This window comes from Mustela nigripes, chromosome 2 (genome assembly GCF_022355385.1).
Source record: "Mustela nigripes isolate SB6536 chromosome 2, MUSNIG.SB6536, whole genome shotgun sequence".
Taxonomy (NCBI): Eukaryota; Metazoa; Chordata; class Mammalia; order Carnivora; family Mustelidae; genus Mustela; species Mustela nigripes.
In genome coordinates this window covers 54,429,760-54,442,743 of record NC_081558.1, presented here as the reverse complement: position 1 = coordinate 54,442,743, position 12,984 = coordinate 54,429,760, and positions in this window count along the sequence as shown.

The following is a 12,984-nucleotide window of genomic DNA, read 5'->3' as shown; positions in this document are numbered from 1 at the left end:
ACGGGGCTTGATCCCATGACCCAGAGATCACAACCTGAGCTGAAACCAAGAGTTGGATACTTAACCAACTGTACCACTCAAGTGCCCCTAAGAAAATGTATTTTAATAGTTGATATTTCAAGTATAAAATGTAGGAATTTCAAATATCAAGGAATGATGCTTTTGTCCATTTTAAATGCCCTAAAAAACAAATAAGGTAGTTCAATTTTTCATTTATTGATTTATTTGCTTCTCAGAATAAACATAAAATTTGGACTTAGCAATGAACCTTTTTCTCAGACAATTAAACTAAAGAGTATGTGTAATTTATACATGTTAAAAGTTGACCTCACAAGTGTTTGAACCCCCCGAAGTGTCATTCTGCCTGCCCGGGGAGTCCTTGACAACCTCCTTTAATTGAGCCCCTGACTCACACTGCTTTAAGCACTGGAACCTTTTTTTTCTCTTACTCATTTTCAGTAGGTATCTTCCAAAACATATGACACACTTCCTGCTGAAATTCATTTAATAGCCATGATCAGGTTGTCAGCCCAGAAGAGCCCACTTGGGTTATTTTGTTTTTTCAAAGATCCTATTTATTTATTTGTCAGAGAGAGAGAGAGCGAGCACAATCAGGGGGAGCAGCAAGCAGAGGGAGAAGCAGGCTCCTCACGGAGCAGGAAGCCAGGTGCGGGACTCGATCCCACAACCCCTGGATCCCACGACCCGAGCCGAAGGCAGATGCCAACTAACTGAGCTCCCCAGGTGTCCCCACACTTGGATTATTAGTGTGACACTCTTGCCCTTGCACTAAAACAACCCAGACTACCTTTTTTTTCTTTTTTTATTAGCAATAAAATTTTAAAAATTTACTGAGATAGAACTCTCATAATCACACAATTCACCCATTTACAGTGTTCTCTATTCAGTGGTATATTTACTAAGGTATATTCAGAGTTGCTCATCCAGCATCACTGATTCCAGAACATTTTCATCACCTCCAGAAGGAACTCTGCATCCCTCATCTTTCATCCTCCTCTTCTCCCATTCTTGCCAGCATGAAGCAACCGCTATTCTACTTGCTCTCTGTAGATTTGCCTGCTTGGAACATTTCATACAAATGGAATTCTTTAATATTTTGTCCTTTGAGATGCTTCTTTCACTTAGACTATTTTCAAGTTTCGTCCCTATGAGTAGCATGTTTCAGTATTTTATTCCTTTCACTGCTCAGTAATATTGCATTATACGAATTTACCATATTCCTATTCATCATTGTATATTAGGGTTTTTTCCTACTTTTTACCTATTATGAGTAGTGCTGCTGTGAACATTCACACACAAGTTTTTGAACGAACATGTGTTTTCGTTTCCCTAGAAGTGGAATTGCTGGGTCATAAAGTAACTATGTTTAACCTTTTAAGAAACCATCAGCTTGTTTCCAGAGTGGCTGAATCATTTTACATTCCTACCAGCAAGCTCTGCATTCTCCAGCACTTGTTATTATCTGACTTCTTAATTATACCCATCCTATGGGTGTAAAGTGGTATCTCACTGTGGTTTTGATTTGCATTTCCTTGATGAGTATGTATTTTTATTCTAATGCATCTTCTCATTAGCTTTCCTACCTGTAGCCTTTCAACCCAGGCTGTGGCTGTCACATTTCATTATTGCCCAAGTGCTTGCCTTCCTTAAAAGGGTTCCATTTCCCTCTAAAAACTGCATCTCATCTTCTGTGGGGTGGGATCCCATACATCCTGACTCAGTTATGTCCAAAATAAGACCACATGGCTTCTGAATGGGACCCCACCAATAAGTAAGGTATGTGCTTGGATGTCGTGATTGCTGATGTAACAGCTTTGAAGCGCTTTCTGCTTAAAAATCAAGATGTTTGGGGCGCCTGGGTGGCTCAGTGGGTTAAGCCGCTGCCTTCGGCTCAGGTCATGATCTCGGGGTCCTAAGATCGAGTCCCGCATCGGGCTCTCTGCTCAGCGGGGAGCCTGCTTCCCTCTCTCTCTCTCTCTGCCTGCCTCTCCATCTACTTGTGATTTCTGTCAAATAAAAAAAAAAAAAAAAAAAAATCTAAAAAAAAAAAAAATCAAGATGTTTATTTTTTAAAAAGGAAAAAGGAGAAAGGAAGAAAGGGAGAGAAAGAGAAAGGGAGAAAAGAAAGGGGGGGAAAGAAGGCAAGAAGGCATCTCTGCCTCCCATTAGTTGTGTGACCTGGAACTTGGGGTGTCTCACCTCCTTGGGTCCTGCCTGGTGCCCCTTCACTCCTCGGGCCCCTTCGCCTGTGCTTTTCCCTTTCCTTGCCATGACACCACCACCCCCTCCTCATTTGTCTGCCTAGCAAGTTCTTTTTCTTTAATTTAAGGTAGGCAAGAAATGAATAGTGTAATGAACCCAAATCCACAGTTACCAACTTGTAGCCAGTCTTGCTTCATCTGCGCTTGCCGGCCACTCACCACCCCCCTCTCCCCTCAAACTCCATCTATAAACACCAGATAGTAGACAGTATTTTCTGTTTTGATTTTTTTATTATTTCTGGTCAAATGCTCCTTTTTTTTTTTTAATTAAGATGACATTCAGATAATAAAACTGACCAAAATTTTAAAGTGAACAATTCAGTGTCATTTAGTACACTTGCAATAATGTGAAACCACTGTCTATCTGGTTTGAAAAGCTTCACCACCCCAAAAAGAAACCCCATAGCCAGTCTGCAGTTGTTCCCCATTCCCCCTTCTACCCTCCTCTAGTCACCATTCTGGACTCTTGTCTCTGAGTATTTACCCATTCTGGATGTTTCATTTAAATGGAATCATCAAGGTGATGATTAAAGGACTGGGGTGCAGGCTAGAGGGATGAAATGGAATCATCCCGTATGCGACTTTTTGTGTCTGGCTACGGTGGCTTAACGTAATGTTTAAAAAGTTCATTCACGTTGTAGCACGTGGCATCAATCACTTCATTCCTTTTTATGTCTGCACAATATTCTGGTGTGTGAACAGACCACGTTTTGTGGAGCCATTCATTAGTCGGTGGCCACTTGGGTCGTTTCCACCTTTTGGCTGTTCCAAGTCAGCTGCTCCACAAGTCAGCTACACGTGTACGTGTACTTGTTTGAGTATTTGTTCTCAGCTCTGTGGGGGTGCACACCTGGCAGTGGACTTGCTGGGTCATGTGGTAATTCAGTGTGTAATATTGGAGGGCGGAAGCTGCCACTCCCCTGTGGAGCCTGCCCTGACTTCCCTCATACACTCGAACGTCCCGACTTTAGCTGCCGTCGCGGTTACAGCACCCACCACACCGATGATGTCTGTTGGTGTATGTGTGGTATTACCATACTACATCCCGTCCTGTGACTGAGTCTGCTCTCAGGAAACACTCTCCCCATTCTCACTCCCCCTGGTTAAAGTAGAACCAACCCCATATGTCCCCTGGCTCAAGGAATGGACAAGTGATCTAGCCAGACCAGTGAGAGTCAGTTCTGAGGCTCTTGCAGGCTGCGCTGGGAAAGAAGGGCTGTACCTGTAGGTTTGCTTTCTACAAGAGTCCTTTGTGCCCAGAGCTGTCCCAAGCTCAGCCTGCCTAACTAAGCATGAAGTCAAGAGGGAGGGAGACAAAGCCAAGACAAAGGAGACAAGAGATAGGTTCTTCATGAAACCAGTGTGACTCCTGGATGCAGCCATGCTTAAAGCCATTTCATCTGTTGAACCTCACAATGGCACAAGCTGCTAAATTTCCTTTACTGCTAAAACTCTTTGAGTTGGGTTTTTTTACCTGCAGCCAGGAGAGCATTGCAAAGGTTGACCCCTAAAGGGATTGTCTGACAATACCCTTCCTTGTGGAACCACACCCCCACCTAGCTTCAGCCCTGCTGGCTGCATGACACCATTATTCTCAGTCTGGGACTGTCCGGCTAACGCCCAAGAGAGGGTCAGTCCTAGTTTTGGGGTCATAGGAGCAGCTAAGTGTGAAGTTCATACGAAGAGCTGTTGGCAGCGAGACCCCAAGCCAGCAAGAAGAGGGGAGACCACACATGCCACAGCGCCAAGGGCACTGGCCCCAGCTACTCCTACCCTCAGCACGATCTATCCTCGCCCTGGATTGACATGTAAGATAAACCAGCATAATTCAAACTAACCCCCCTTTGGGCCTGATCTAACCATCTATTCATGTGTCTCCCATAAACTCCTTAAGACACAAACCACGTCTTACTCACTTCTATGCCTTTAATACCAGCCCCGCACTCTGGCAGGACACCTATATGGACACATAGCTCACTCTGTCTGGTGCTCATCCATTCTAGGAGCTACGTTATTATGAATCATCTTTTTTTTTAATCCTCCCAGCATTCCTATTAGATACAAGTAGATGGAACCATGAGAAATTTCCAGTACTCCATAATTGTGTTTGGCTTAACAAAACTCAGCAATTTCATGTGGTCCAATCAATATATATGGTATCTTGCTAATTAAGCCAGGGAGACTTGGGGTCTTGCCCAAGGTAAGCCAGGTAAAAAATGGTGGCACTGATGGGCAAGATGAGGCCTTGATTTTTAAAAGGCATAAGTGAGTGAGAAGAAAGAGAAAGCCACAAAACAGAGCCCCAGTCCTGCCTGTCTGCCCTCTGCTCAGTGGGCAGCTGAAAGCAGAGGAAGCCAAGACTCCCGAAGTTCAACAAACACACCAGGGTCGAGCAGAGTTGCTGCAGGTTCACCATGGGGCCCATCCTACTGCTTTCCACCGGGCTCAGCCCAGACCGGCCACAGCTGGACAACAGCATCTTTGCCACCCCTGGGAATCTGGCATGTGTACCAGAACAACAGAGCACATTCGGGCCCTGGTTCCTCCTGCAAAGACTGATGGTCAGTGGAGAGAACAATGGAGCCTCTGGGGAAAAGTCTCTGTGAAGGCATCCAGTGTAGGCAGAGCAGGCAGCCTGTCTTCCTGTCTGCCCAAGTTTGACTCCCGGTGACCTCAGGCAAATCACTTCACCTCTCACTGACTCTCTACTCAGCTGGAAAATAGAGGTAATAACACACCAGTCTCATGAGGTGATGAGGGCTTCATGAATGAACCCATCCAAGTCCCTAGAAGAGAATCTGACACAGCACAGGCTCAAGGAATCTAACTAGTGTTGTGATTACTTGGAAGCCCCACTCCCATGTGTACCCTTTGTTACACCCGACAGAATGTTGCCACTTGATGTTCCTCCACACCTTTGGACTTGTTGTTCCCACTGCTTCTCCATCCTTTGGTCCACTTGGGAAATTTTTATTCTTCCTTCGAAGAGCACCTCTTCTCAGAAGACTTCCTTGATCAACCCCTTTCCCCTGCCACGTGCCACAGACAGACCAGCAAAGTGGTCTTCACTTCCTTTTCTGGGTATTCCTGCTAGGGCCAGCTGGACTGGGCCTCTGCAACAACTACATAGTGAGTGTGGTTATGCATTTACACGTCTGTCAGGCCCCTCACCCCCGGACTATGAGGGGAACACTGGGAGGGGCTGGGTTCCTCTCTTCAGGAACCTCCCAGCCCCTCAGTGGATAGATGATGGCTGGGGCTCTTGGAGCCGATGACACATATCCCATGAGGGCACTTTAGGATGCTCCCAGCTTTGGAAAGGGAGGTATCTAGCATGAAATGGACAGTGATTGAACTCCCAGTTCAATGGCACAAGTACCAGAGAACTTGAGTCTAGAGGAAGGCCCATATGCAATGGGTCCCCATACTCCAGCCCCAGCTCCCTGGTGCCACCCATTGGAGAACCACAAACTAATTTACAGGAGGGACCCAAAAGGAATTTGGAAACCCTGTGCACCTTCCCACACAATTTTAAATCGACATCTACAGTATTTTAAAGTTTAATCTGATGTAAAGAATGTACTTGCCAGGATATTTTAAGTATTGACATTGTGATTCATTGCTGTTGGTAATATTTCCAGTGAATTTAAAGAGCACAGTGATTGTTTACTGACCATCATCCACAGTAAAGTATACACATAAGCACTTCTTTATTAATGCAGTTTTACTTCACTGTTTATTTTGTTTATTATTATCTTTTTTTTTTTTAGTAATTTCTACACTCAATGTGGGGCTCAAACTCACAAGGTTCAAGAGGTCTTCTGACTGAGCCAACCAGGCACCCCTTACCTCATTGTTTTTGAATATGTTGAATATTAATTAATATTTTGAAATTGAACTCAATTCGACAGTCCCCACAAGGTTTCAGCCTAGGGTACTGTAGTCTTCTGCCCTATCACATGCTCTTACTTCTCTGTAGTAAAGCCTATGGATGTAAAGTTTCAAAAGTTAAAATTTTCTGTAAGTTACTTAAGTATTTAAAAACTGTCATTCTGGAAAGTTATCATTACAAATGGTATTGGAATGCAACTGATAAAAACAATATGAATATGTTACAAATTTTGATACTTATTATTAAACAAAATGTTATTTGGATGCATTTTTAATGAGTTGATTGAATTTCCCTGGTTTGGGGTACCAGTGGATAAATATTCCTTACATCCATGATGAGACAGTGTCCGGCTTCATCTCTTCCTAGTTTTCATTTTTACATATATAAGCACTTAGAGGTCTTGTCACATAAATAGGCAACAGGAAAGAAAGGAAGTAGTATTGGAGCAATGTAACTAAAATTATTTTAACTTCTTTTGAGTTTTACACCAAGTCAATAGTAATCCATCATCGAGCATTATTTTTTGTTGCAACTAGGTGGTAGGTAAATGAGCGTTTATTAAACTGGTGTCTCTGCTTTTGTGTATGTTTACATTTCCCACAGTAAAAATTAAATGTTTAGTCTCTATTGGTTGACAAGAGAATGGGCCCTCCTGCATCCTGTTGTCGGCAAAACATGGGAACTACCTGACTGGCAAAGGCTTTCTCCCCATCTCTGGACCCCTTACAGCCCTTTTTCCTCTCCACACCCAGGCAGGACTTCCAACCGGCCTTTTGTTGGCCTCAGGTTGGAGGCATTTGCCTTTCTTTCCCAAAACAAGAAGCTACTTTTTCAAAGAGTCAATGCTCCATTTGAAGACTGTGGTGGGTGAAGATGGTGGACCCCTTGACCAAGAGACTGGGGAAATGGGTCAGGCCAAGGATGAAAGAAAGATTCCATTACAGAATATAGGTGCATTCTTCGCCCCGTCCAGCCTCTTGCCCAGAACTTGGCACTTTCAGTGGAGAGGGTTTCAGACCTGCAAAGGGTTATTCAGTTAAGAACGGTGATTACTTCAGCCCAGGAAAGCTTAGTGAATAAATTTCAATTAATTAGAATAAAATTAATTAGAATTAATTAGAATAAAACTAAATGCCCTGGAGTGGATCCTGGGCGGGCAGAGGTGCTGGTTGAGGAAGGGGAGCATGCTATAAAAAGACCTCCTTGGGACAAATGGCAATATTTGAATAAGGTTTTGCAGGTTAGATAATAGTATTGCATCATGATTAAATCACCCGATCTTGAAAACTTTGCTGTGGTTGTGTAAAGAATACCCTTGTTCTTGGTTAAGTACTCACTGAAGGGTTTAGGGTTCAACGGTGACACGTCTGCAACTTACTCTCCGGTGCTTGAAGGGGGTCTTAAATATGCAGAGAGTGGGTAAGAATGCTAAAACTTGGTGAATCAGGTTTAAGAAGGGAATCCAAGGGTTCTCTATATTATTCTCACAACTTTTCTGCAACTCAATCAATTTCCAAACAAACTGATGCGGCAAGCCTGGTCTCTGTCGCCCCCTTGTGGTTGGCGTGGGGGGCGCACCCTTCGTGCCCGAAACCTTCCAAAACCCCGCGTCGGGCTGCGGTTCCCAACCTCTCAGGGTCCAGCCGCCCCTCCCGCAACCCGTCCCGCCTAGGGCGTCCCTGGCTGTGCCGGTTTGATTTCCCTGCACGCTTAAATCCATCTGTCCTGTGAACAGCTGTGGCATAATTCTTGTGCGAAATAATACGAAGTCACACTAATCTTGGTTTGAAAGAAGTCGGAATTTCAGAGGTTCCAACACAGATCACGTGCTTTCTGCAGCGAAGGAAACAGGCCCGGAGAGGGCAAGAGATAGAGCCTGACTAGAACCTAAGTCTTCCTGCCTCCTTTTCTCAGCCAGCGGGGGGTCCACGCCCCACCGTCCACTCACTAGATTTGACCTTCAAGGCTGGCCACGCCGCTTAAGTCTGAGCTCGCACAAAGCGCTGGCTGACCTCACCTCTCACTCCCGACGCGCCTCCGCCCGCGGGCCTCAAACCCACCCGGCACCTTCTCTCGCCTTAGGGCCTTTGCACGCGCAGCGCTTCACCCCGACTCCCCAACTACACGAGCCCTCCCGCAAAAGTCTCCCTAGGAATGCATTCATCTATTTGTCGTTGACCTGTAGCTGGGCACCCCTCTTCCCTCTCCCTGGAAGGGGGATTCCTGTGGACAGGACGCTGTCTGTGCGTTTTCCCGGTGTGTCCACGCTGCCTAGAACAGAACGGGAACTTTGGAGAGAGCAGGAATGTTGGTCCCTGGTTCCTTTATCCCCAGTCCCGGCCTCGCTCCCAGGTGACCGTCCGCGAGGGAGTGTCCCTTCCCGGAGCATCTGTGGTTTGAGGAGCCCAAGTCCGGGAAGGGGAAAATGGGTGTAGGCAGGGGACGGGCAGCGCGCTAATGGTGGCCTCGCCCTGTGTGTGTGGAGGGGGAGGGGGCGGGGCGCGAGCTTGCCGCTTGAATCGGGCGCTGCGGGAGCGGCAGAGCCCGGGCCGCCGCGGGGCTCTCGACCACTAGTCTGGCGCGCAAGTCTCAGCGGCGCAACCCAGACACCCCTCCCCAAGCCCGCTTCCTTGCCGCGCCCACCGGCCCGATCCCGGCTCCGGCCGAGGATCCCACCCCGGGGACAATGGCAGGAGCGGAGCTGGAGCGGACGTGTGGACAATGGACCCCCCGCCCTCCCTGGCCGGCCCGCGTCCGGCCTTTCTCCGCTTGGGCGGATGAGTGGGACGCGGAGGTGACGCTGCTTCAGGTCGCCAACACCCGGGCTCAGACCGGCCGCGATCCAGAGCCTCCGTGCAGAGCCGGTGCCCCTGCTCCCCCGCCCCAACCCACACCCTGCGACCCTCCCACGGCGGCCGTCCTGGAGGCCAGGGGTCCACCCCTCCCGCCCAACTCCGCTCCCAACGCTGCCCACCTGCAGGCCTGGCGAGGGCAGACATGGTTTTCAACACCCCCCACCCTTTTTTAATTAAGGTAAAATTTACATAGAGGGAAATGGACTGATCTCAAATGTGAAGTTTGATCAATTTCACACGTGTATACATCCTGTTACCAACTCTCACAACAGGATAGAACATTCCCAGCTTCCCAGAAAATTCCCTGGTCCCTGGTTCCCCCTTCCCAGTCCCTGAACCCAACCCCAGCCCCTGACAGCCGCTGGTACTTTCTTCTAATTTTTTTTTTTTTTTTTTTGTCTCTACACCTTTGCTTTCTCTAGAATGTTCTATAATTGGAATCATACAGTGTGGAGACTTGAAACGGCTTTGAGATTCGCCCCATGTTTTTGTGTCCATCAATAATAGGGTTCTTTTTATTCCACTGTATGGCTGTATTTCCATTGGTTTATCTGTTCACCGGTTATGGGGCATCTGGATTGCTTCCAGTTGAGGGCAACTATTAATAGAGCTGCTATAAACATTTGTGTACAGGTTTTTGTGTGCATGTGTGTTTTCATGTTTCTGTATCTAGGACTGCTGAGTTGCCTAAGTCTATACTGATTTTTTTAAAAACTGCCACATGGGTTTTTAGAGGGGCTGCCCCATTTCACACACAAACACACTTCAACTGTGGGTGAGATTCCCCATGGCTGCACATCCTTGTCATCTCTTGGTGTCGCCAATTGTAAGTTCCAGCCATTCTGGCGATTGTGGAATTATCTCAAGAGAGTGTTTATCAACTAAACAAAAAAGCAAACACTCAGAGCACCCCTCACCTTTAGCAAGTGAAAGGAAGTCCCAGTGGTTTCCCAGCCTTTCAAACAGTGTATAGGGGCAGGCATGGGTCCTGTGGCCAGAGTCAGCCCAGCGGATCCTAGTGGATTGTTGCCGGGACCCATCATCCCTGAATTTCCTGTGCTTGACTCCTTCCCAGACTCCCAGCCCTTGGGGAAGGAGCTGGCCCTGAGTCCCCAGGTCAAAAGCGAGGGGGTTGGGGTTCAACCTGAGTCCTACCTGCTGGGCCATCCAGATTCCTTCCAGACAAATACAAGTTCAAGACAAGTCCAAGATCAAGGTTGGTGTCTGGTGAGAGGCTACTTCCTGGCTCTTAAGTGATTGCCTTCTCAATGTGCCTTCACATGGCAGGAGGGACAGGGGAGTTTTTAGGTGTCTCTTTCATAAGGGAACTAATCCTATTCATGAGTGTTCCACCTCCATGACCTAACCACCTCTCAAAGACCCCATCTTTTACATCACACTGGGAGTTATGACATGACATAAAATTTGCAGGAAACGCATTCAGTCTACAGCCCAGCCTCTGGAAGAATCATGGATAGACAGATGGGGAGAGGCGAGTGAATGCAGGTGCTAGGTTTGGAAGCTGGGGTGAGGGGTGGGGGGGGTGTGAAGCAGCAACCCAGGCACCTGGCAGGCCGGTAGGCCTCACGGCTGGACCATTGAGGGCCACCCCCTAAATCCACCGGCATCTGGAGGCCCTGGCTCTCCCTCAGAAGCTCCTCATGACCTGAGTTTTGGAAGATGGGGCAGTATTGCTATGAGAGGCCTGCTTGCCCCTCATGCTCTTAACTGTGTGCAGGGCACTGGCTGGGCCAGGGCACACAAGCCCTGCTCTGGTGACAGTCACAGTCTGGCGGGAGGGAGGGATGACAACCCCAGTGAGCACCATGGCGGGGGAGGGCCATGAAGGGGGGAGTTTGAGCAGTGATAGAAAGGTGGCAGCCCCAGGGGAGGTCTGGAGGAAGGGTTTACAGGCAGAGGGAACAGCAAAAGCTAAGGCCTGGATGTGGGAACATGCTTAGGGCGCTCAAGCACCAGTGAGCAGGCCAGGGTCGCTAGAGCAGAGAGCAAGGGGGAGAGCAGAAGAGGCTGAAACTGGCGAGGTCGAGGGGGTCAGCTGGTGTTTTGGTCTGCTCCAGCTGCCTTAACAAAGTATCGTGGCTTCACCACAGACATTTCTTTTTTTTTTTTTTTTTTTTTTTTTTAAGATTTTTATTTATTTATTTGACAGAGAGAGATCACAAGTAGGCAGAGAGGGAGGCAGAGAGAGAGAGGAGGAAGCAGGCTCCCTGCTGAGCAGAGAGCCTGATGTGGGACTCGATCCCAGGACCCTGAGATCATGACCTGAGCTGAAGGCAGCGGCTTAACCCACTGAGCCACCCAGGCGCCCCACCACAGACATTTCTTTTCTCACAGTTCTGGAGGCCAGAAGTCCAAAAGCCAGGTGTCAGCACCTTTGGGTTCTCCCGAGACCTTTCTCCTTGGCCTGCAGATGGCCACCTTCTCTTGGCCTCCTCACGAGGCCTTTCCTCTGTGGGAGTTCCCGCTTGCATCCTAATCTCTTCTTATAAGGACTGAGTCCTGTTAGATTAGGCCCCACCCATATGACCTCATTCTAACTTAATCACCTCTGGAAAAGACCCTCTCTCCAACTATAGTCATGGGGGGGGGGGTTAGGACTTCAACCTAAGAATTTGGGGCGGGGGACATAATTTGGCGCCTAACAGATGTCTTTTGCTCCCAGGGAAGTGGGGGGCCTGGGTGTACCATGCTGAGCCAGAACAGACAAGATCTGATTTGCATGTTAATAGGATCCCTCTGGCACCAAGGCTGAGGGAAGACTAGAAGGCCAGGGGAGAAGGGGAACCCCAGTGAGGAAGCTACTGCCATGATCCAGGCTGGGCGCTGGTGGCTGGACCTGGGTGGTCGCGCAAGCGGGAGGCAGGGGCAGAGTTTTGTTGTGTCTGGGAGGTGAGCCGCAGGGGTCTTGAAGGATAGATGGGGAGTGGGGGCAGAAGAGGAGTGGAGGGGGGCTGGCGTTGGGGCCTGGGGGGCAGGGAGACCCCGGCGCCTTCAGGCATGATTGCTTAACCACGGTGTGCCTACAGTGTGCAGCTCAGCCCCTGCGGGTAAGGAGGGCAAAGCCTGGAGGCAAGAACCAGGCCATGTGGCATGCTGACTTGGCCCTTCTGCTCCTCTGGCCCTTCCTCCTTCCTCCTGGCAACACAGCCTGAGCCCCCACTTGGACAAACATCTTGCGGCCATTTCCGCCTCGCCTGCCCGGAGCCCCAGCCTGGCCTGAACAAACACTCGGGACCTGTGCTTCCGGCTTTGGCTCTGGGAAAAGCCCAACCAGGGGCTGTTGAGGTCAACCCTGGAGAGAAGTGGGAAGGAGGAGGCACCCAGCCCCTGCATGGGGGTCTGCCTGGCCTGCCTTGGGGGGGTCCCCCTGCCTCTTCTGGAACCATCAGAACAGTGCGTGGGCTTCAGTGTTCCCATCCATCAAATGGGCCTAAGTATACCCACCTCAGAGGGCTGTAGGGGACACGGGAAGCGCCAGGACTGAGCTCGGCCCCAGGGAGGGTGGCACTGCCCATAGGGCATGAGAGTGAAAGGTTCCACGCCATCCCCCAGGACCATGGTGTGGGGTGGGGGGCAGATTACACCTTCCCTCCTGTGCCCCCCTTATTCTTATTCCTATTTTCTGAAGTGTCCCATGGTGTGCCCCTCTAGGCCTGTTTCTGTCACTTCAGAGCCTCCTGGAGTCCCTGTCAGAGACTGGGAACCAGGCGTGGGTTGGGTCCGGAGTGGACATTCTCGACAAGGTAAAATAAATGACAAGGATGGGAGTAGTGAGAAGTGAGCTCCCCTTCCCAGGAGTGTGAGCAGGGGCAGCTGGAATCATGGGAGGGGACCTTGCCAACAGTCCACCTCAACAGCTTCGAGAGCCCCTGGAGTGGGGCACCAAGTGGACAAACTAGCGGGTTCTGGGATCAGAAAGACCCAGGTGCAAATA